The sequence below is a fragment of the Camelus ferus genome, chromosome 6, assembly GCF_009834535.1.
Source record: "Camelus ferus isolate YT-003-E chromosome 6, BCGSAC_Cfer_1.0, whole genome shotgun sequence".
NCBI classification, from domain to species: domain Eukaryota; kingdom Metazoa; phylum Chordata; class Mammalia; order Artiodactyla; family Camelidae; genus Camelus; species Camelus ferus.
In genome coordinates, this window is record NC_045701.1 from 44,676,372 (window position 1) to 44,699,286 (window position 22,915).

Genomic DNA, 22,915 nt, shown 5'->3' on the forward strand with positions numbered 1-22,915 from the left:
GAAAAATCTCCTACTTCCTGTATGTACTCTCATGACAATCCTAATTGTTTCTGTCTCTCTCAATGACATAATGTCAACAAGAATGATTTGTGGGAAACATTTAATTTGAACAAAATTGTTTGAACAGCTGCTTGGAAAAGAAAGGGAATACGATTTCTCAGGCCCAATGAACAGTATTTGTTTTTATACAGAACCCTCCAAACAAAATTCTGATTCAAAAATTGCTTTATTAAAAAGAATCCTTGGACAAAGCTAAGGAGCAATTTGAAATACTTAAGTAGCAACAAACTAGACTTCTACTCCAGTAAATCTTACCTCCACCCCAAATTAAATTATTTATTAGGTTATAACCCAAAATATAAAGCAAATATTCATTAGTCCATACTGGTATAAATAAATGATTGAATTGATAAATAATTGGAGGGAACAGACTAATCTCTTGATCAGTTTAATTCCAGTTATTTTACACAAAAACTTCATCCACAAAGAGGTAGAACTTAGCTCCTTCCCCTTAAATTTGGGCTGTGCATAGTGACTTCCTTCCAAAGAAGACAGTATGGGAAGGAGGAAGAAAATAGTAACTTTACGGTGGAAAAACCTGCCAAACACTATGCTAGCCAGATGGTCAAGGTCAACATGAACAGTGATAAATCATGTTGATAGAAGTTTTTTTTTATATATAATGTGATGAAAATAGCACCTTACTTTGGGGTCTTCCTCCCCCCAAATGTAACCCTAGCCTAATCATGAGAACAACAGCAAGCAAATCCAACTGAGGGACAATCTGCAAAATATTTGACCAGAACTCCTCAAAACTGTCAAAGTCATCAAAAACAAGAATAGTCTGGGAAACTGTCATATTTAAGAAGAGTTGAGGAGACATAAAGGAAAATGGACATAATATCCTGGCTGGGATACTTTACTAGAAAATAGTGAAAACTAAGGAAATATTAATAAATTATGAACTTTCACCTGGTAATAATGTACTAATATTTAGCCTTTATTTGTTGTAAATATACTGTATTAACACGAGATGTTAACAGTAGGCAAACTGGGTATGGAGCTTGTGGGAACTCTGTACTGTCTCCTCAACTTTTCTGTCAACTTAAAAATATTCTAAGATAAAATTTTTAGTTCAAAAGTATCGATTGAACTGTATTTTGTGTGAATATATTTTTAACAAAATCAAATATTTAAAAAATGTTTAATATAACTGTGGGTAGCTCTGCCGCTGTTCCCTTTGAAGGGCATGTAAGTTATGTATTTAGAAGGAATGTATAATGTAAGCTAGAGTCTTAGCAAAATTATATTTCAGAGTTCATGGGGCTATGAAAAATATTAATTCATAAGAATAAATGTATTTATTTTTGGATTATTTAATTTCAACTATTTCCCTGGTTTGATTACCTGTATTTATTGATATTTCAATAAAATATGGTCAAGTTTACAGGAAAATTACAATAGTAGTATTGGATAAATGAAACACTACTGTTTGGTGAAGTGAAAATTAGGTTTTTATTTTAAAAATATTATATCCATTTTGCTCCCACCCTTCCTTATAGGGAGCTTTAAAGAAAAGTTTGAGGTTCTGTCGTCATGAGAATGAGATTAAGAGCATTTATTAGCTGCATCAGATTTCCCTCTACTTCTTAGTTCTCTGGTAAAGATTTTATAAGGACAGGGTAGCTTTTAACATCTAAAGTAATAGGTTAGAATTTGAAACACTGGGGATGTTAGTGATCTATGAAAGCTGTAGTTGGGTTAGCTCTTACATACTTTTTATGACAAAATAATGGTAATCACAAATTTCATATGTGATTCCTAATATATCAAACTTTACTAGACTGAAATTAAGTAAGACAAGTAATTTTGAACCCCAATGTCACATAATGAGAAGTTCTCTTTAACCATTGTTGACATTACATTAATGTTTAGCATATTATTAGAACGCTTTAAGAAAACAATTTCCAAGTGTTGGGCTGCATCCCACAGGCCTACAAGGCCTGTATTTTCCCAGCTTCAAGGTAGAAGAAAGAGCCCAGAGCAGCAACAGAGACATCAGTGGTTTAATGGATGGGGGATCTTACACATCTGACGCACGGTCCTGGAGCAACACCTGACTGTGCAGTGGACGGCAGTGGGCAGGAGATGGCGGCAGTCTTCGCTTCTGGGGAGAAGGGCAGGTTACCAGTTATAGGGGGAATTGACGTCAGGTTGGCTCATTAGTTCAGGGGAACTAGCAGAATGGCATGCTCCTCACTGCCCCTTTGATAAGCTATCATGGTGGAAGTGTTCTGATGTAAACATTAGAACAGTCACTAGCTGGGGTGGGGGTAAGCATGTAGGAACATCAGGGAGGTGAGTAGGGTGTAGGTGAAGCACCCACTGGTCAAGCAGGGGATGTACAGAGAGCAAGAAGGCAGCCATTTTGGGTGGCCTGATCATACACCAGGATATAATGTAGGTAGTAATAGCACAGAAACTGGTTCTTTATTCATAGACTGAGTTTAGACTATGCTCATTACGTTCAATATAAAGATGAATGAAATATTATTCTTTGCCTTCAAGACACTTATTGTTGGAGAAGGGGGCAAGTTAGCAGAGCAGGCAGAACCTCCTATAGGGGAAACACTGAGCCCCAGGGGACCACCTAACAGGGATCCTTACCCAGGTTAATTTAGGATTCAAGATAGGTACGGTTCTTAGGAAATGCAGTGTCTGAGCCCAGTCTAGAAGGACAATCAGAATTTAGGCAGCGACCAATAGATTGATCTTTACAGACAGAACATGTGTAAAGATATTGAGGCAGGACAGAGCATCACTTATTTGGGGAAAATTACAAAGGTTCAGTTTGCTTCAGTTGGAGTCATTGGAGTCGAGGAGTGGAGGCTAATGAAGCAAGTGACAGTCAAATCTAATTAAGTCAGTAACAATGTACGATTAGTTTATTGAGAATTACTTCAAATTCAGTATTACTATAATGCCAACAAGTATTTTTGTAACTTCATTAAGAAATCTGTGTCATTGCTGAAACAGAAAATAATGATAATTCCAATATAATGGCTAATTTGAATGTAATTTCTTAATACATGGCATTGGTCAGAATTATTCAGAACCTGGAGTCCTGGTTGTGAAGGAGGGAAGAAAGTAAACTAAACTTGTTTCTCTTTATCTCATCTTGTAGGTGATAGATGGAAAGTACAGTGCCTTGTAGGTGATAGATGGAAAGTACAGTTTACTTAATTGCAGATATCCTTTAGTGAACATTTTGCTAAAGGTTTCCCAGCTGCTGACTTGACTTCTGAAACTTAGTAGGACTGCCATATATTAATCTGCCACCAGAGCATTAAGCTAGTGTTCTTCAAAGCATAGCTGGCATATTTATAGAGCAATGGACTTTAGCATACCTGTTTTTATATTTACACTCTTTAGGGGAATCCTGGTTGATGATATACTCTTTGACTTCTGCTTTTTACTCTTCTAAGTTCAGTTTTCTGTATAGCTTCCCTCAAAAAAAAAAAAAGTTAGAATGACTACATACTATAGCAAAACCAGATTTTGTTTACCTAATGCTTATATGAACACTGTGTGATTTTAAATGAATGCAGCTATTGGTGCTATACTGTTAGACATTATTATACAGCAATGTTTATAAACGAAGTACCTACTATTTCTAAAGACTGCCCTAGGCACTGCTGAAGTGGTGAACAATTTAAGCTACTGTCAGGTGGGTTACATTCTAGAGATATGTAGTCCAAATGTACAGAGCTCTATATACTAAAACAGCCATACAAATGTATTACTGATATGATTGTAACTGATCTTGGAAGGTTAAACAAATGTTTATAGAATCATGAATACTCAGATCTACTCCAGTCTCTTTCAAACAAGGGGTGACATACCTAGAAGTCAGATTTTTTTGTTTATATGCTCTATGGAGATTTCTGTGCTAAATAACATCTCAGAAAGAATGTATGAAACAATATTCTGAAATCTGAAATATATGCTAATTGTAAACAGTCAGTATATTTCTATTAACATGTACTTTTATTGAACTTGAAAAAGTGAGCTCCATTTTTGTCTAGCTCATATAATGTAGGGTACTAATGTAGCTTTCCAAATATTTGAAAGTTCACCTGACCTAACCTTATATGTACATACTGCAAGATAATTGAACTCTTAGATTTTTTTAAATAGGTTTATTATGTTTTAAGGAAAATGAGCCTGCAAGTTAATTTTTTTGACAATAGAAACATTCTCAAGAAAAGCACTCCACAGAGAAATTTCACAAATTTGACATATACTAGGATATCAAATCACAGAAAAGTGTTGATTTAGATGTTAGTTGGGTGTGGCTTCAGGTAGGGAGTGGAGAGCTGATTAATGAAAGTATATTTGGAAGTTTGTTTATCCATGTCTGAAATCCCCCAAACACTCTTTAATTCTAATTACTGTAATATGATAGTTACCAAGTTTGATCTAAAATTATATAACCACTCTTAATCTGTGTGATTTTCTTTGCTTTTAAATGGAAAGATAGGGATTTATATTCTATATGACTTTTATCTCCTTAAAATAATGCTGGATTTTTCACCATTACTATCACTTGCTCTGACAGTGCTCCCAATATTAATGCAAGGAGTGCATGAAACAAATGTTCAAGAAACTTTAATGCTTTTACAACAGGAAGCCATATGGGAACAGGATGTTTTTTTTTTTTTACAGTGGAGCGAACTGAACTGACCAGGTGGCCAATTAACAGAGAATATTTATTAAACAATACTCTTTAACAGTTTCATAAAACCCAAGCCAGGATTGGAACAGAGCCATATTCATGGGTGCCTTGGATTAGATTCAGATAGTTTAGACAATTTTATTCCTACCTGCATCAGAAATGTGATTAAACATTATTGACATTTATTTCACTCAGTAGCTACTTGGGCATTTTTGACTCTGAAAAATATGAATTGTTTGACTCAGGTTCAGTCATAATTTGAGGTTTGGGAGACAAAATAGCTTATGGTACAAAATAGATGCTCTCTTATTCTAGAGTAGAACCTAACAGTACTTCACTGATAATAGAATAAAACACATGAATAACTGGAAGGATAGCCCTTTAAACACAGGGATGGAGGGGTGTCGTATTATCATCAGTATAATAAGGATAGAGAGCTGTATAATGAGTGCTGTCATTTTTGAAGCCCATCTTCATTCAGCATTCATAAGAATGAGTAGTTGTAACATATAGTACAATAATGTAAGCACTGAAAATAGTAAGGAAATAAAATGACAAATTTAAATGAGATTACAACTCCCTAAAGGAGACCAACAGTAAAACTGTTAATTAGAGTTTACTATGATAATGGATAGGGCACAGTTTTCAAAACATTGCCATTCTACAGGAATGGCAAATAACCCAGATTGGACTAGAGGGGACGATGTCAAGGAACCATGCTGGGAGGTGCTGCTTGAGCTGAACTTTAAAGCACAAGAATTAGGTTTTCAGAGTATAGCATTCTAGTGAATGGTAGCAGAAAAGATCAAATTGCAGAGGCATGAAGAAGCATGACTTTTTGGGGTGGGAACTTGATTAGGGGTAATCTGCTTGGAGATGAAGCTGAACAGATAGTTGGAAGCAAGTCAGTCAGTTATTCTCACCCACTCTTTTTTCATCTATAAAATAGAGGTAACTTCCTGTATTAGGCTTCTCTGAGAAACAGCACTAATGGGAGGATGTATATGTGTTATGTGTGTGTCTGTGTTTGTGTGTGTGCGTGTGTGTGTGTGTGTAGAAAGAGTTATTTTCAGGAATTGGTTCACACAGTTGTGGAGGCTAACAAGTCCAAAATCTGTAGGGTAGGCCAGCAGGCTGGACACCAAGGAAAGAGTTAATGTTGCAGCTCAAGTCTGAAGCCAATCTGAAGGCAAATTCTCTCTCTCTTTCTCTCTGTTAATGGAAGTCCTGGGGATTGAACCCAGGACCTCGTGCATGCTAAGGATACACTCTATCACTGAGCTATAACCCACCCCCCAAATTCTCTCTTTTTAAGGAAAGCTTTGCCTCTTCGCTTGAGGGCTTCAAATGGTTGGATGATGTCCACCCACTTTAAGTCCAATAATCTGCATTACAGACCAGTCTACAGACCATAGTCTGGCCAAGTTGATGCATAAAATGTCATTTTAAATCCATCTCTTGTCAACTTGCTACTCATATATGCATTTCCCTAAGCCACACTTAATCTCTAGGAAAATAGCAGTATCATTTTTCTGTTTAACATGATGCAACTATTCTGTGTACAACTGAAAACACACTAACCCTTTAAACAGAAGAGGATGAAAAGTCCCTGGGTGATGTTTACTCTTCTTCTTGATATGCTGTAATTTAAATACTGTGATATAAAGTCAGTACATTTTATGCTATATCACAAGAGAATAAAAGAGGGAAAAAATAAGACATTTGCTACATATATAGGTAGACAGACATACAAATACAAGACACAAGCATATACATAAAAATAAGGAAAAGATATTCATGGTAATTACAGTTCTGATTTCTGTAATTGGTAATGTGGTCATAGCTGGTATTTATAACTGCCTTTTCCATTATACATTCCGTGTTCCCTTTACAGTTAGCAAGCTCTTCAGATGGCTATGGCTCTTTATTTGGGGTGGAGATGGGGGTGATGCAAGGGATGGGGTGATGAAAGGTCTGGTCCTTCAGTAGTCTTGTTGAGTTTGGGTTGTTGTAGTCGTCCATTGACTTTAATCACGGGTCATGGTAAAACTAAAGAAATTCTGAGTGATCTCCTGTATTCCAGACAAACTTCTTTACCTCCATTATGTTGTAACAGTGTGATATTTCCTTTGCAATCAGCCCAACCAGAGCAGTAAGTCCTTTCTTTGCCTGTTAATTCAGAGGCATGAGGAGCCCACAGTGGCTGGGTGGCAGTCTTAACTTCCTATTGATTGTTGTGTCTCCTGGTGGAAGCATCCTTCCCTTTGGAATTAAGACCTCTAGGGCAGCAGTGCATCAATTCATGGGAATAAGAAGCAACTATTTCACTAGTGGGTCATTAGGGGTAATAGTGAGGGGGGCCACTTCCATTCCCCTCCCTTGATTCCTGGACCTGTGAATCCTGGCTATGGGAGAAACAGTGCCATATGTTGAACACTGATACAGAGCATATACAGCCTCCTGGAGAACCTTGCCCCAGCCCTGCAAATACTGCCACCTAACTGACACAGTAACTACATTTTTAAAAGGCCATTCTACCATTTTCTCAAGCCAGCCGCTTCAGAATGGTGGGGAACACCCAGACCAGTGAACTCCAAGAGCATGGGTGGGCCCATCCATTGCTGCACTTACTGTGCTGTGAAGTGAGTTTCCTTGTTCAGAAGCAATGCTGTGTGGAATACCATGACAGTCGACGAGGCGTTCTGTATGTCCACAGATGGTAGTTGTGGCAGATGTATTGCATGCAGGAAAGTAAAATCCATACTCAGACTAAGTGTCTATGCCAATAACCATAAAACACTTCCATGATGAAAGCTGTATGGTGTAATTAACTTGCTACAGATTAGCTAGCTGATTATCGCTGAGGAAGTGTGCCATGCCGAGGACTCAGTGTGGGTCTCTGCTGCTGTCATACTGGGCACTCAGCTGTGGCTGTAGCGGGTCAGCCTTGGTGAGTGGAAGTCCCCATGCTGAGCTCATGGATTACCTCTGTCTCTGCCAACATTTTATTCATAGTAGAACATAGCAGCAAAATATCTTATTTTAATTGTATTCCATATGTGAGAAAAAATATTTATCAAGTTTAATGTTGAACTTTACTGTATCACCACTTGCAACTTTATGAAGTATACCAATGCCCACCTTTATTTTTTATACTTTCATGAAGTAATATTTGGAAATATTTATCTCATTTGTATAAATCTCACTGTGGCTTATGATGAAAGAGTCTTTTAATTCAAAGTAGTATACTCAAAATCTGTAAAATGTCTGGAAATTTTTCAGAAAAAAAAAGAAGATACACCAATGAACAAACACAAGCATGTTTTCCTTCTTTTCAATAATGAAACATGGGTTGCATATTTATTACAGATTAAGCCCAGCCATCAACAGCACTGTTGTTGTTCAGTGTCAAACAAACCTTGATGTGTAAATAACAGAGTTATTCCATCTATCATGTACTGATGTTCTTTCAGGCTTGTAATTATTAGCTTGAAAAGCATCAGAAAGTTGATAATTTTATTATGTGTTTTTCTCTATATTTTTTAAAGATTCATTTTTATCGTATCAAGAACAACAAATAAAAAATCCTAGTCCTCTTCAATAATTGCAATTTTCTTGCTTCTCTAGTTTTAAACCTAAAAAATTAAAGATACCTCAACCAAAATAAAAAGAGAAGGCAAAATATTTTCAAATTTTCTGGGTAAAAATTTCATTTAATCTGAGGATCTTAGGAGGAGTCATACATATTATACCTGCAGGTTCTACTACTCGAAGTAAAAATAAACAAATGAAATGACCTAATTATCTGATGTAGTAAATCCATGGTATTCTGAAGTACAGAAACCAGGACATATTAAACAGAGTTACTTGGGTGGCTGTGTTGAGATGACATAGAATAATGGGTGGTGATGGCATGTTCTAATGACAGGGAAGCTAGATTGTGCCATAATGTAGGATCAATACAGTTCTGTTTGCTTATTTTATTGTATTTCAACCAAGAGAATTTCCCTTTTGCTATTTTATTCTTTAATATGATTAACTCACCTTGATTTTGTTCAGAACAACTATTATATGATTCTTAGCTACCTCAGTGAATAAAATAGACAAACTGCCTGCCTTTGTGACACATATATACTAGTGAAGAAACGTAAGTAAAAATAAATATTACAAGTCCATAAATTTTATAGGATAATTGGAAAACAAAGTGCTGCAGGCAGGAGTAAAATAGATTAAGGGCTAAGAAGAATTAGAGGTGTGTGGGAGAAGGTGGTTTGAGTAGACCTAGTTGAGAAGATAGTCTTTGATTACAGGACAGTTTTGCAGTGAAAATTCATTTTGTTGATTTAAAATGTGACCTCAGTCATAATCAGCTTTATCACAGGTCTGTAAAGTAAAAATGAATCCATAATCTTAGAAATAATTTCCTCTTAAGCAGGGTGGGTTTTGTAATGACTCTCTTAAGGATTATTTTCCTTGTTGGCATTAAATAAGTTTTTAAAATTTAGTTTCAAATGCCTAATATATTTTGAGAATTATTTCAGTTTTTTAGGAGAAAAATTGACTACGTTGATAGAGTGGGTGTTATGGGAAAGTTGCAGTATTTTAGTGAACTTCCCAGGTTCTGAAACTTCCTCAGTTGTTGTCTGAGTCAAGGCCATATCAATGATACAAGATTTTTGAATTTTGCTTGTTGTTTTCCTTTGTGTGTACTGACTTTTTGATCTTACCTTCCTGCCACACTGCTCCTGCACCAACGTCACCCTGATTGCTATTTGTTGCCTGGTAGAGAAGAAGTATCAGGAATGGCAGGTCTCCTGGCCACTTCCCCTATACTCCCATAGTCGATAACCCTGTTCATTGATTTGGACAACCCAGAAGTTGTCATATTTTTTACCTATCTCTTCCCATGTAGTTTTTGAATCTTGGCCTTCTTTTTCTTTATTTCTTTATTTCTTTAATTGAAATACAGTCAGTTACAATATGTCAATTTCTGGTGTACAGCACAATGTCCCAGTCATCCATATACATACATATATTTGTTTTACATTCTTTTTCATTATTACAAGATATTGAATATAGTTCCCTGTGCTATACAGAAGAAATTTGTTTTTTAATCTATTTTTATATATAGTGGCTAACATTTGCAAATCTCAAACTCACAAATTGACCTTCTTTTTCTGTGTTACGCTTTTCAGCTATCCTTTATGAAATCTAGTACAGAACTTTCTTTTTGATTTTTCAATACATTATTTATTGGTTTATTATTTTCTTTAGTTTTATAAATTTTTGGAGGAAAGGATAGTCAGCAATGTTTTCAGTTGACTATATTGATTCAAATTTCTAACATTATATTTAAGTTGGCAAATTTTACAATATTTGTTTTTCTCTGTATCTGTTTTTCCTACATGTTTTGTCTTTAGTTATTATTTTAAGTGAAAACCAATAGACTGTGTTTATTATTCTCTGCTGAACCAAATAACGTGATTGGACCCATAGGTCCAAAACACCAAAAGGTGTTTCAGAATAATTTTGTCATTTAGATAAATACCTACATGTGTTGTGGTTCTCCTGTCACTAATCTTCAATCATTCTTAATCCTTTTATCTTTATAACTTTACAAAGTGAAAACCTTAAAAACTTTTTTACCACGTTGGTCCAAAACCAAAACAAAATTAGTGTATTAGACTATTACCTAATATTGTAAGTCTGTTAGGAGTTAAAATACATTCTGGTGTTAAAAACTTTAAAGAGCTTTGACCTCTGATGAGAAAAACTTTAAGAGATAAGGAAAAACTCTTCTATTAGTTTGCCAGGTCCCCATTTTCTTGAATGCCAGTTCAGATTGCAGAAGCAAATCTGAACACCTGAAACATCATTGTAAATCAACTTCACTTCAGTAAATCTTTTTTTAATTTTAAAAAATAAAAAAAAGTATGTTCCAGTGTTACATAGTAAATCTAAAGTGAGAGTTCACTTTCTAGAGAGAGATAATGTTACACATTCTAGTTCTATTTAGGTTTGGTGCAAGTGCATGACAACAAGGAAAATATTCTGAACAGGAGTATCATTTCTGCCTATTTAAATACTGATCTATTGGTTTTATGTTGGAGAATTTTTGGTTATTTCCCTCAAGTAGTCTTAAGTAGCAAATATGTATTTAATATAATTACCATGATTCTTTGAATAATACAATATACCTATTTTTTACTTTGCCCCAAACTGCCTGTGACAACCTCTGTGAAAGACATGACTTCTTGATGAATTTACTCCATTCTATAATTATATCTTTTCTAAACAGTAATGTCACTGAATAATAAAACCTTCAACAATATAAGATATACATATCCATACTTTTCACTTTGTGACAATATGAAAAGTTGTATGTTTTTATCTTTCTTTAAAATTCAGTGGAATGTGTCCACAAAACTTCAAATGTGTCTCATTTTCTATGAACAATTTGTTTTGGTTCATTTCCTTTTGCAATTACATTAACATTTAATAAAATACAGATTATGAAGAAGTACTCAAAATGGTAATTTACAGAAAGATCGTGTCTATGAGGCAGAACAAACACAATAGGTAAGAAAATGTATTCTAATGAATATTTCAAGACATATGGTAAATTATAAGTCATTTACTGGGTTTCTTTTATATAAATTAAGTTATATTCTTAATGAGTATCTCTTTGGAGTTTTTGCTAACATTTACTAGTTATTTCGATGTCTGTGAATTTAATGCTAAATGGAATGAAAGGTTTAATAGGAAGAGATGACATCAAATACTTCAAAGTGTTCTCAGTGCAGCAATTAATGGAAAAGTTCAGGACCATCAGTTTCCTATAAAAAGATAATGATTCATTTGAATTATTCGATTCATAGTAGTTAGAGCTCTTTTTCTAAGAAATCCACTACATTCTTGACACACTATTTCAGTTCTGTTATTCTGTTTTCTGAGTTCAAATATAATATAATAGTACAACATTTATTTAGCTTGTTTATCTCCTTTATTGTTTAAAATAATAGCAAGACCTATGAACCTTCTTATGGATGTCTGTGAGCTCTTAATGACTACAGAGCAATTCTGAAATATTGTATATTTTATTTAATAATAAAATTATTAGGGAGTAGAAAATATTAAGGTATTGGAGAAACCTAACTTCTACCAATTGAGGGGTCTATGTCTATCCTCTTGGATTTTACAAATCATGGAGCAATCATGTAATTCCTATAAATTTATTTTATACTCCCATAAATTTACCCTATAATAAAGATAAGTTAATGATCATTAAGTTAAAATAATCCAATAGTCAAAATTTAATCTCTTTGTTACAAATTGAACAGACTATTTCAAATATACACAATTTGTACAAGTTTCTTAAGGTTTTTCCAACTAAAATATTGTGATCTGTTTTCCATCAACTTGAAGAAATGGGACATCATCAACAAAAAGTGAAGAAGTAGATAAATTATAACTAAGTCCTAGTTTGTGCTATTTTTTGGTCATTGTTATTTAGTGTTTGTTTGTGTAGGAAGAATATGAGAAGCAGATAGTTACAGATGTAGAAATTCCTGCTCTCCGTATGTATAAGCTCTATTAATAATGTTGTGAAAGAATTTCTGTATTTCCATTTCCCATATTTACTTCCTTGGGTGTAATTTTTTTTCCCTGTAGAATATATATACCTTTCCCAGCTTATATAGCTGTAACATCCCAATTTTGTATGTACTGATCTGTTATTCTCAATTTAAAATTTTAAGGATGAGATAGAGTAACTAGCCAGTCTTTTCCAAGTCTTATGTAAGATAGATTACTATACTTATTCCAAGGATGTCTGAAAGTCTTGTACTGACTCCTGGCCATAGTGTGCATGGATTAGGCTAGCTAGTACTTTATATTGTGCACTTGAAAATTCAAAATTCCCTTGCTGATATGCAGGACGAACTTGTTTGCATTAGTTAAGGATGTGTAGATTGAAAATTTATACTTGATTTAAGTGGTTACACAGCCTTATTTGACTAGGTGATCTGTAGGGCATAGAGGATTGTTATGGAAATTTTTCTCTAAGGCTCCTCTGAAATGAAGATTCCAGGGGTTCATAATCCTGAGATAAAGTTCATTCCATAAGACTAAGAAAGATAAAACAAACTAAATTTTATGCAAGTAATAAAATAGTTCAAATATATATAAACCCAAAGTTGAAAATCTGCAAGTATAAAATTGATAAATTTGTTATCGGAGGATAAGGTTTCAGTATCTATTACTCAGTAAAGTGTAAGAAGCACACAAAAATAAAAAATAAGTATTATAGCAGAATTGAACAACTTGAACATAAGACTTGCCCTAGTGACATTTATGATTATACTTCAGAGCTAGAGAATACCTCCACAATTGTTTTCATTTATAAATCATACTTTTATATACGATGACTCTATAGTGCTTTAAAGAGTCTCAGCATATTTCTAAGGATAGAATCAAAAAGAACATCTTATGAGTACAGTTAAACTTATGGCTGAAGTTAAGCTAAATATTAAAAACAAAAATCTTTTTATGTTTTGCAAAGGAAATAAACTTCTAAATATCACATGTCTGAGAAGAGGTCACATTAGAACTTAGAAAATATTTTAAAATAAATTACTACAGAGTACCTATATCAAAATTTATGTGTTGAAGCTATACTTTAAGAAAATTCGAAACCTTAAATACAGACATTAGAAAAAAAAAGAGAAAAAGTTAAAATGAATTAATATTTGTCTCAAAAAAGGATAAGCAAATTCAACATAATGAGCAAAGGAAGAAATTACAAAAATTAGAGCAGACAATGAAATAAAAGAAAATAATACCAAAAAAAGAGTTAAAAAGTTGTTTCTTCAAAAGGTGTACAATCACCTGATCAAGGAAAACTGATAAAAGACGAAGGAGAAAAACACTTGAAGGGATAAAAATGGTATATTTGTACAAATTAAAGTGACCATAATTAGATAAGTAAATTTGTATCAGTACATTTGAAAATTTGGGTGAAATGGGGACATTTCTAAATAAATACTGTCAGTAGGAAAAACAATATCTGACTACTACAAGAAGATGAAGAAAATTGGAAACATTACAGAAATTGAATATGTTATTAAAAACTTTACCACAAGGAAACTTCAGGCCCATATAATGTCACCGGTGACCCATGTCAAATATTTAAGGACTAAATAATGCTAAACACAGAAACACAGTGACTAGAAAATGAGAAAACCTGCCAAATTTAATTTATAATGTTAATATAGTTCTGAAAACAGAAACTGAAAGGGACATAAAAAATGGGGGAGAAAATTAAAGGCCAATCTCAGTCCTGGATATTAAATGCAAAAAATTCTGGACAAAATATTGTCAAATCAAATCTGGCAATGTATAAACTGTGTAACCACACATACACATACTCATAAACACATACACACAGATACCACATTACAACCAACTTATATTTTTGCAGAAAAGAAGTTTGGTAAAAAATTAGAAAATATATCCAAGCAAAGTAACAGAATTAAGATACAGATAAAATCCAGGCATACCTCAGAGATGTTGTGGGTTGGTTCTAGACCACTGCTATAGTGTGAATAAATACCTCAATAAGGTGAATCACAGTTTTTTGGTTTCCCAGTGCGTATAAAAGTTATGTTTACACCATGTTGTAGTTTATTAAGTGTGAAATAGCATTATGTCTAAAAATGTACATACCATAATTAAAAAATTCTTTATTGCTCAAAATGCTAACCATCATCTAAGCCTTTAGAGAGTTACAATCTTTTTGCTGGTGGAGGGTCTTGCCTCCCTGTTGATGGCTGCTGACTGATCAGACTGGCAGTTGCTGAAGGTTGGGGTGGCTGTGGCAGTTTCCTAAAGTAAAACAACAATTATGTTTGCTGCATTGATTGACTTGTCCTTTCACAAACAATTTCTCTATAGCACCCAGTGCTGTTTGATAATATTTTACCCACAGGAGTACTTTTAAAATTGGAGTTAATCCACTCGAATCCTGTCACTGGTTTATCAACTAAGTTTATGTACTATTCTAAATCCTTTGTTGTCATTTCAACAATTTTCACAGCATCTTCACCAGGAGTAGATTCTACCTTATGAAACTATTTTCATTGTAAGGTTATTAATTGGCCTAATTTTAATATAGTTGTGTCTTAGGGAATATAGAAGCCACCCAAGGAAAGGGAAAGAGATTGGGGAATGGCCAATTGGTGAAGCAGTCAGAACACACACACGTCTTTCTGTTAATTTTGTTGTCTTTTATGGGCACAATTTGTGGCACCTCAAAATAATTACAATGGTCGCACCAAAGATCACTGATAATAGGTTATCATAATAAATACATAATAATGAAAAAGTTTGAAATATTGTGAGAAGTACCAAAATGTGACACAAAGACACTGAGTGAGCAAAATGCTGTTGGAAAAATGGTGCCGATAGACTTGCTTGAGGCAGGGTTGACACAGATCTTCAATTTGTTAAAAAACATAGTATCTGCAAAGCGCAATAAAGTGTAGTGCAGTAAGCGAGGTCTGCCTTATTCCAAGGACCATGGAAATAGATGCAGAGAAAAATAGATAAATTTCACATCTAATCATGATTAAAACCACTGACTACATAGAAGTTAGGGAGAAAACCCTCTGATTAAGGATATCTGTAAAATGTGAATAGCAAATATCTTACTTAAGGAGAAATACTCAGAGACAAGTGTACCCACTGTCAACACTACTGCTCATCATACTGCATATTCTAATCAGTGTGCAGGCAAAAAAAAAAAAAAAAGTTTTCAATTAAAATTTTCAAAAAAATTCTCACAATTAGCAGATGACATTTTTATGTAAAATTATTAAATGAGTAATACTGTTAAATTATTAGGATTAGTGAGTGATTTTTAGCATGTTTTCTGGATGTGAATTAAACAGAAGTATTTTGTAATTGTGTGTACAGGTAAATATTAATAATGAAATAAAAAATAAAAGTACCATTTATAAAATTAAACCCACAGAATTCCAATTAATAAGTCAAACAAAATTGTGCAATACCTCTACACAGAAACTATCAACTAAGTTTTTTTAAAAAAAATAAAAATTAACTAAATGTGGGAAGATCCTTATTCATTTGGGATATTCAATATTGAAATCAGTTCTTTATGAAGTTAAAATGTTATTCAACCTCATTATTAACTATGAAAATGTTTAAAATCATCATGATATACCAGAAAACATCCATCAAAATGTCTAAATACACCATAGTAGTTTGTCATATTGAAGATATAAAGAAATGGGAATCTTTTCACACTCTTGGTAGTATATTGACACAGACACTTTGAAAACTGACATTATCTGCTGAGGCTGAGCACATAAATTCCCTATCACACCAATGGCACTCATATTTATATACTCAATATAAATCCATGTTTATGTGTACAATAAGACTGATGCAAGAATGTTCACAGTCACATTATTTATAGTAGTCCTGTATTAGTTTGCTAGGGCTGGCTGCAATTACCACAAACTGGATGGTTTAAACAACAGAAATAATTGTCTTATATGTCTGGAGGTTAAAAGTCCAAGATCAGAGTGTTGTCAGTGTTACATGCTTCTGAGGGCTATAAGAAAATTCCTATGCCTCTTGCCTGGCTTCTGCTGGTTTGCTGGCAATCTTTGGCATTCTTTGGCTTGTGTTAAGTATCATCCAAATTTCCAATGTTTATAAAGACACCAGTCATATTAGGGATCCCTCAATGACCTTAGTTTAACTTGATTACCTCTGTAAAGACCTTATCACCAAATAAAATCACATCCTGATGTACTGGGCCTAGGACTTCAACATACGAATTTCGAGGGGATACAATTCAACTCCTAAGAAGTCCCAAAATAGAAATATCCCAAATGTCCAACAATATTAGAGTTAAAATTAAATTGTGGTATATTGTACAGTAGAATAATAAGCAGCAATTAAAATGATAAAATATCACTGTGTAACAACTGTATGTCACAAACATATTTAGCAAAAGAAGGCAGACACGAAAATATACATACTTAATACATATTGCTAGATAAGTTTCCCCAAAATCAGAGGAAGTTAAAATATAGTCTTAGAAATCAGCATAGCAATTAACCTTGGAATGTGACTAGAGAAGGCAGCTGATAAGAGCAGGAGGAAGCCTCTGGGGGCTCTCAATATTCTGTTTCTTGCTTGGGTGATGATCATATGGGTATTTGCTTGTGATAAGTCATTGAGTTGTATATTTTTAACACCTTATGCATGTATGTTTTGCTTCACTAAGCATTAAATGAGAACTCTATAGATATATTGATAGCACATATATATTATATGATTATGGGTTGTAGTATAGGTGTATACACACCAAACCATTACATTCATTGCTTTAAGGGAGTAGACTTGCAGAAGTGAGGTAGAGACACTGTTAACTTTTTTTTTTCCCAATCCCTCTGCCCTTTAACTTGCTGTAGAAAACACACTTTCAAAATTAAAAAAAAAAATGGAAAATTTTACAGAAGGAAAGTGGTAAGACAATTAATGCATTAAGATTAAACTGAAAAGAGGTCATTGGCTTTTAAGGTCACATTTGAAAGACAGGAACATCTTTTATAATTTGCCTTCATTCAGTCAACCTTTTGCAGCATACCTTTGGTACTCACAGATATTTTGTTAAACATGCAAATCATTCTCCTGCCATAGATGGAAAAATAGTAATGAGACCAAATGAATGGCTGAAGAGACAATATGAATGGCTTATATTTGGAATCTCATTAACATAATATGAAATTGAAACATCTTTAAAAAATGATGTGCTCAGAGAGTAATGCTAAGTAACTTAAAAGGCTTTTCAGAGTTTAAGAAAAAGGGTTAAAACATTTCCAGTCGTAAATTGCAGTTCACATTTCTCAGATAATTGTTAATTTATTGGAAATGTTCTATCCATTTGAAATCTCTCTCGTAATTCCAAAGTATATGGAGAACCTAAACTTCAGTTTTGAAGTGACAGGACTGCTTCAAGCCCATTGTACTTTTCAATTATAATACATTATATTCATATGTAACTTTTGCATATTAAATGTCAGATTGTTTTGCTATATATTTATATATTTTATCTGTCTATCTAAATCTTATCCAAGATTAAGAAGACATTTTATAAATATTAAAAAATTGGTGAGAGGGGACTCTTGTGCTTTCTCTCTTGTCTCCTGCATGCTTTAAGAATTCATGTTTTTGTCTCTTTGATGTGTCCTCATAAGTTTGTTATGAAAAGGAAGAAATGAAATAACTTTACTGATAAAAATGATAGTACCTCCTCTGAGCTTAGTTAAGCTGCATTAGTCAGAGAGGCCAAGGCCAAGGTGTCCTGAACTGAATGAAGGGCCAGGTGTCCTGAATTGAATGAACAAAGATCTCAGAAAAAGACAGCACAATAAAATATTTCCTATGTCTACAGTGCTGACTGGAGGCCTAGTCACCCTGAGTGTCTAACCACAGAATGATGCTCTTGGCCTTCTTCACTTACTCCTGTGCAGTTTGCTTTACACTCAACAACATTGTTAGGATAGAGCAAACTAGTGCACATTTTAATACATCATTAATTGTTTATTCAAATGTACACAGAAACTGTCCATGGGGTTAAGTAATTTAGACAGTGGCTGTGATTTTATTAACTAAATGAACAGTGCATTTTTCACTGTAAACAGCATTTGCCTCTTGCCATTTTAGAATGCATTTGAAGGGAAATGTAAGCAATCACCACCTTAAGATGCCAAGACTTCTCGTGAGATTAAAAGGGTTTTAAAATTGATTTTTATTTAAATAAATGTGTATTTTAGTAAGCATTGTGCTAGGTGATAGATTATAAATATGAATAATATATAAACCCTGGTGCCACAAATAAAGACCAAAATTGACATACTAATATTTTGTGATGAGTGCTTCAGAGAACGTACCCACAAAATGCTATAAAAGTATAGGGAAAGGCAATTAATTCTATAAAAAAAACAGGAGAGGGCTCTACAGAGGTAATGCTTGACCTGAGATGTTGGGTAGGGTTTTATTTTCACTTGTAAATTATTTTGTGTAGAAAATCAAATCAAATCAACTACATGGAAATATGGGACCAAAACATAGCAAGTATCCTGAACTAGTTAGAGGTTCATAGGAAAGGACTGATGGGGAAATATCAGTATATGAAGCTTTGGTTTGGGGGCCTTAACATGAAAGACTGCATAGATTATGCTGAAGAATTAGCAATATTTATTCTAAGCATCAAAGAGCCATTGAAACTTTTCTTTTATAATTATCATGGGAAAATATAATCAGATCCGTATTTTAAAAATGTAACAGTAGTAGTCCTTATAGATTAACTGTGGAGAGGAAGGAGCTGAAGTAGACAGAATTATTTGGTGTCTCTTATACATGTTAAAGCAAACAGTAGTGAAGACTTGAACTGCATTATAGAAGTGATACCAAAAGGAGACGATAAATCGGAGAAGCACTCAGAATGAGACAATACAACATAAATTGTAATTTTTGAGCAATGAAGAAGAGAGAATTGCTTTAAAATCATTCTCAGATTTTTAGCATTATGTTCCTCTTAAGAGAAGCATTAAACAAGGCAAGTTTGAGGAGTAATTGTTGAATTTAGGAGTCAGTAAGTGGTATAGTGGAGAAAGTGATAGAAATATGATTTGTTACATCTGTGTATACATCACAGTTTAAACCATGAGATAGAATTGAATTGCCCTGAATTACAACTTATGTTGGTAAAAGGAAAGGGAGAAAGTCCCAGTAAGGTAATAAAAATTAGAAGAGAAAGCCAATGATGAAATATGAGGGAAAAAACAATATTCCCAGAAAGCAAGTTGTTTTTCAATGGTTTCTCAGGGTTAATTCTTTGAAGGACATTCTTTGAAGTCATTTATTAGTAGCATTAGGCAGTTAGATATGTGGGGGCACCGGGCAGATAAGTGGAGGTGAGGAAGAATGGTCCATAACATGACTTCATGCCCACCTCCAGCATAAAGGGACTTCACTTCTTCTAAATGAATGCCAGTAAAAACAAACAAACAAACAAACAAACAAAAACAAACAAAACAGAAAACAGTTAAAACCCGACAGCTGCAACAGTCTGGTAGCGAAAAGGACTTGACCAGACACGATGCAGTGCTCATTGTAATATAATTAACATTGCAGTGTAGGGCCCCGCTATGGGTAAGGACATGCGCAAAGGGGCTAAATGAGACTAAACACTCCAGGGACAAGAGCTGTCAGTCAATTAAAAGACCACCTTTAAGCGAGGGTATAAGAGAAGGGGTAAGCAGAGACTGCTGCTTTTTCCTCTCGGATCAGTCCGCCTCCTGTTCTTGGGGGTGTACTTTTCTTTTCCTAAATAAATCCTTTAAAATCTTTCGATACATAGTGCACTCCATCTCTTGTCTATAATATTGGCTTTCAGGCAAGACATGTGTTGGGGTCTTTTCCTTTTTTTAGGGATTACAATAGGACTGTGCCTTAAATAGTATATTTAATATATTAATATAATAATATAATAAATTATTAATTCTTTATAAAAAAATCTGTTAATGTAAAATATTGGATACCTGTCTCTTAATTATTGTTAATCCTGAGTTCAAGAATTGCCAAGGGTTAATTTTAAGTAGTTGAATGAAATGTAATTTCTACATAATGTTTGATTTAGAGGAAATTAAGAGAGAATAGTAGGGAGATATAAGATAAATTGGAACTTGATTTGGTGAAGAATAGTCATTCAAATCTCAACTGTATATTGTTAGAAAGATTCAGAGGTCAAAAAGTTGTGACTTTTTACATAGGTGAATATTTTTAGTGGTATCTTAATATCATCTTATTGAGTAAGAATGTTTAATAGAACAAAAGTTATTCAATTTAATACTTTTGGGATAATTACCTTCAAGTGGCTGGAAAATTATATTTAAGTTAATGGTCATCTATCATCTCCAAAATGTCTAAAATCTTTTTTTCTAAAAGATGAGTCAAATCTGCTATTGAAAATTATATACTATGAAATATCAAGACCTAGCTCTAAGATGGATGTATGCTCTATAAAACCTTCATTCAAAGATAAATCTAAGTAAATTGTTTATTTCCCTATGGCAATCCCTAAAAGTGAGAGAGAGACTCTTGACATTTATTTTTTTTTAGTCCTTTAATATGAGGCATATTTTCTAATCATATAAAGAGGAAAGCTTTCATTTTTAATAAAGGCACATTTTCAGACAAAATATCTCATGTGGTTTTGTGTTTTAAAGTGTTGACATTTTTAGTTGTTCTGCTTATAGTAAAAGGTTAGTATGGTGGAATATAATGCAAAAACACAAAATCAGTTGGATGCAGTTACCAAACTGTGTAGGAGAAAATAACCTCTAAAAGAAAAACTTTGGTATAATTGTTACATTAATACTGGATGTGACCATTTTCTTGCATTGCTCTTAAATATCAAAATGGTATGATTAATTAGCAAAACAAAAATGCTAAAGTCATCAGAAAGCTTGCAGCTTTTTTTCAGAATAGTTAAATAGTTTATAAAATCATAGAATTAATTGTCATAACTTCCAAATTTCTATTGACTTTGTCAAACCAGTTAAATTCTCCAAGAGAAGATAAAGATAAAAGTGTTTTAATAACATAAGCAGGTGGAGAATTGAGTTGTCAAGCATACTACATGTAATTTAAAAAAAAAATTAGTTGCAAGAAAAGAAAAAAAAAAGCCACGCCTCATGGTTCAAATTTTCTCCAAATGTTCAAACACTGAAGAAGGAGTGATAATTCACACCAATGTGTTTTAGTCATCCTGCAGAAACACATGGCCATAAAATGTTGCTGACTCAGGTAAATATATAGTATGTGCTTTAGTCTCTTGAGTGGGTCTATTATAAGCATTAAACTTTGTATGAACTTGACTATGTACACTTTCTGTAGAATTCTCACTTTAATAATACCTTTCTGAAATGAAAACTACAATACCATGGCAATAACAGCTGTTCACAAGGATTTAATGATTCAATGACCTCAGTTCAGATGACCCAGCTTCCCAGGTCTTAATTCCTACAGTTACATAAAATCTAAAAACCAAAATAAAATGTCTTAGTGTTTTAATGTTAAAATTCATCAAAAATTAAACATATTACTTTAAGCCTAGAGAAGCAGAAGAATGATCTGATATACAATACGGAAACCCAATTTTCCTGAAGTAAACACTGTTGAACTAGAATATAACTGAATAAATTTTGGCAACTTTAATTTTTTGGCTATTGTCATTGTGAAATCCTAGAGAAAGAAAATAAAGTGCTTCCTAAGTATTTTAACCATGTTGAATTCCCTTTCTAGTCAGCAAAACAACTTCTGAAAATGTTAACCTAGATAATTATTAACTTTTTTAAGGACAATGTATTAATATAAAATAAGCTGAATTTTTTAAATGTTTTTCATGTTTTATAATTGTTTACAGATTGTAATGCAGATCATGATATTGGTTTACCTGAAGGAATAAGGAGCATGTGGTTTATCATTGTCTCTGAGGATCTCACTGAGCTTGCTCTTTTCTCTCTCACTGTCACATTTCTGCCACCACTGTCCTTATTCATTGCATTAATGGCATTTTCGCCTCTTTATTTATCTACACTCAGGAAAAAAAAAAGATGTTTTTCAAACTTGCTTTTTTTCCCCCTCGTATTATTTTCTCTGTTCAAAACTCTGTCCACATGTTTTCACCTGAAAAGATCTTATTCAGTCTTCAGGGATTATTCCATTCATTGATAATAACAAACAATGCTGTATAAAATAAATTTTTAAAACATGTCCTTCATATTATTGAAATCTGTTAATGGGATATCACACAGTGAGAAACTCAAAGGCCAGTTTCTGCATGAGGTCTGTGATCAAAGGTAAGGCAGTTTCTGAGCATTAAATGTATTTATTGTATCACATAGGAATTTACCTATATAGCAAGGATCGTGACCAGAGCCACCTAGGTTAGGAAGTCTTGTTAGGGACCACCTTTTAATAAGGTCTGTCAGAGGGGACAGTGCCTTTAGAGTGAGGGGCATTATATCTGGACTACAAATTCTCTCCTTGTCCAAATGACATTAAAAATTAAAGGAAAAAGCA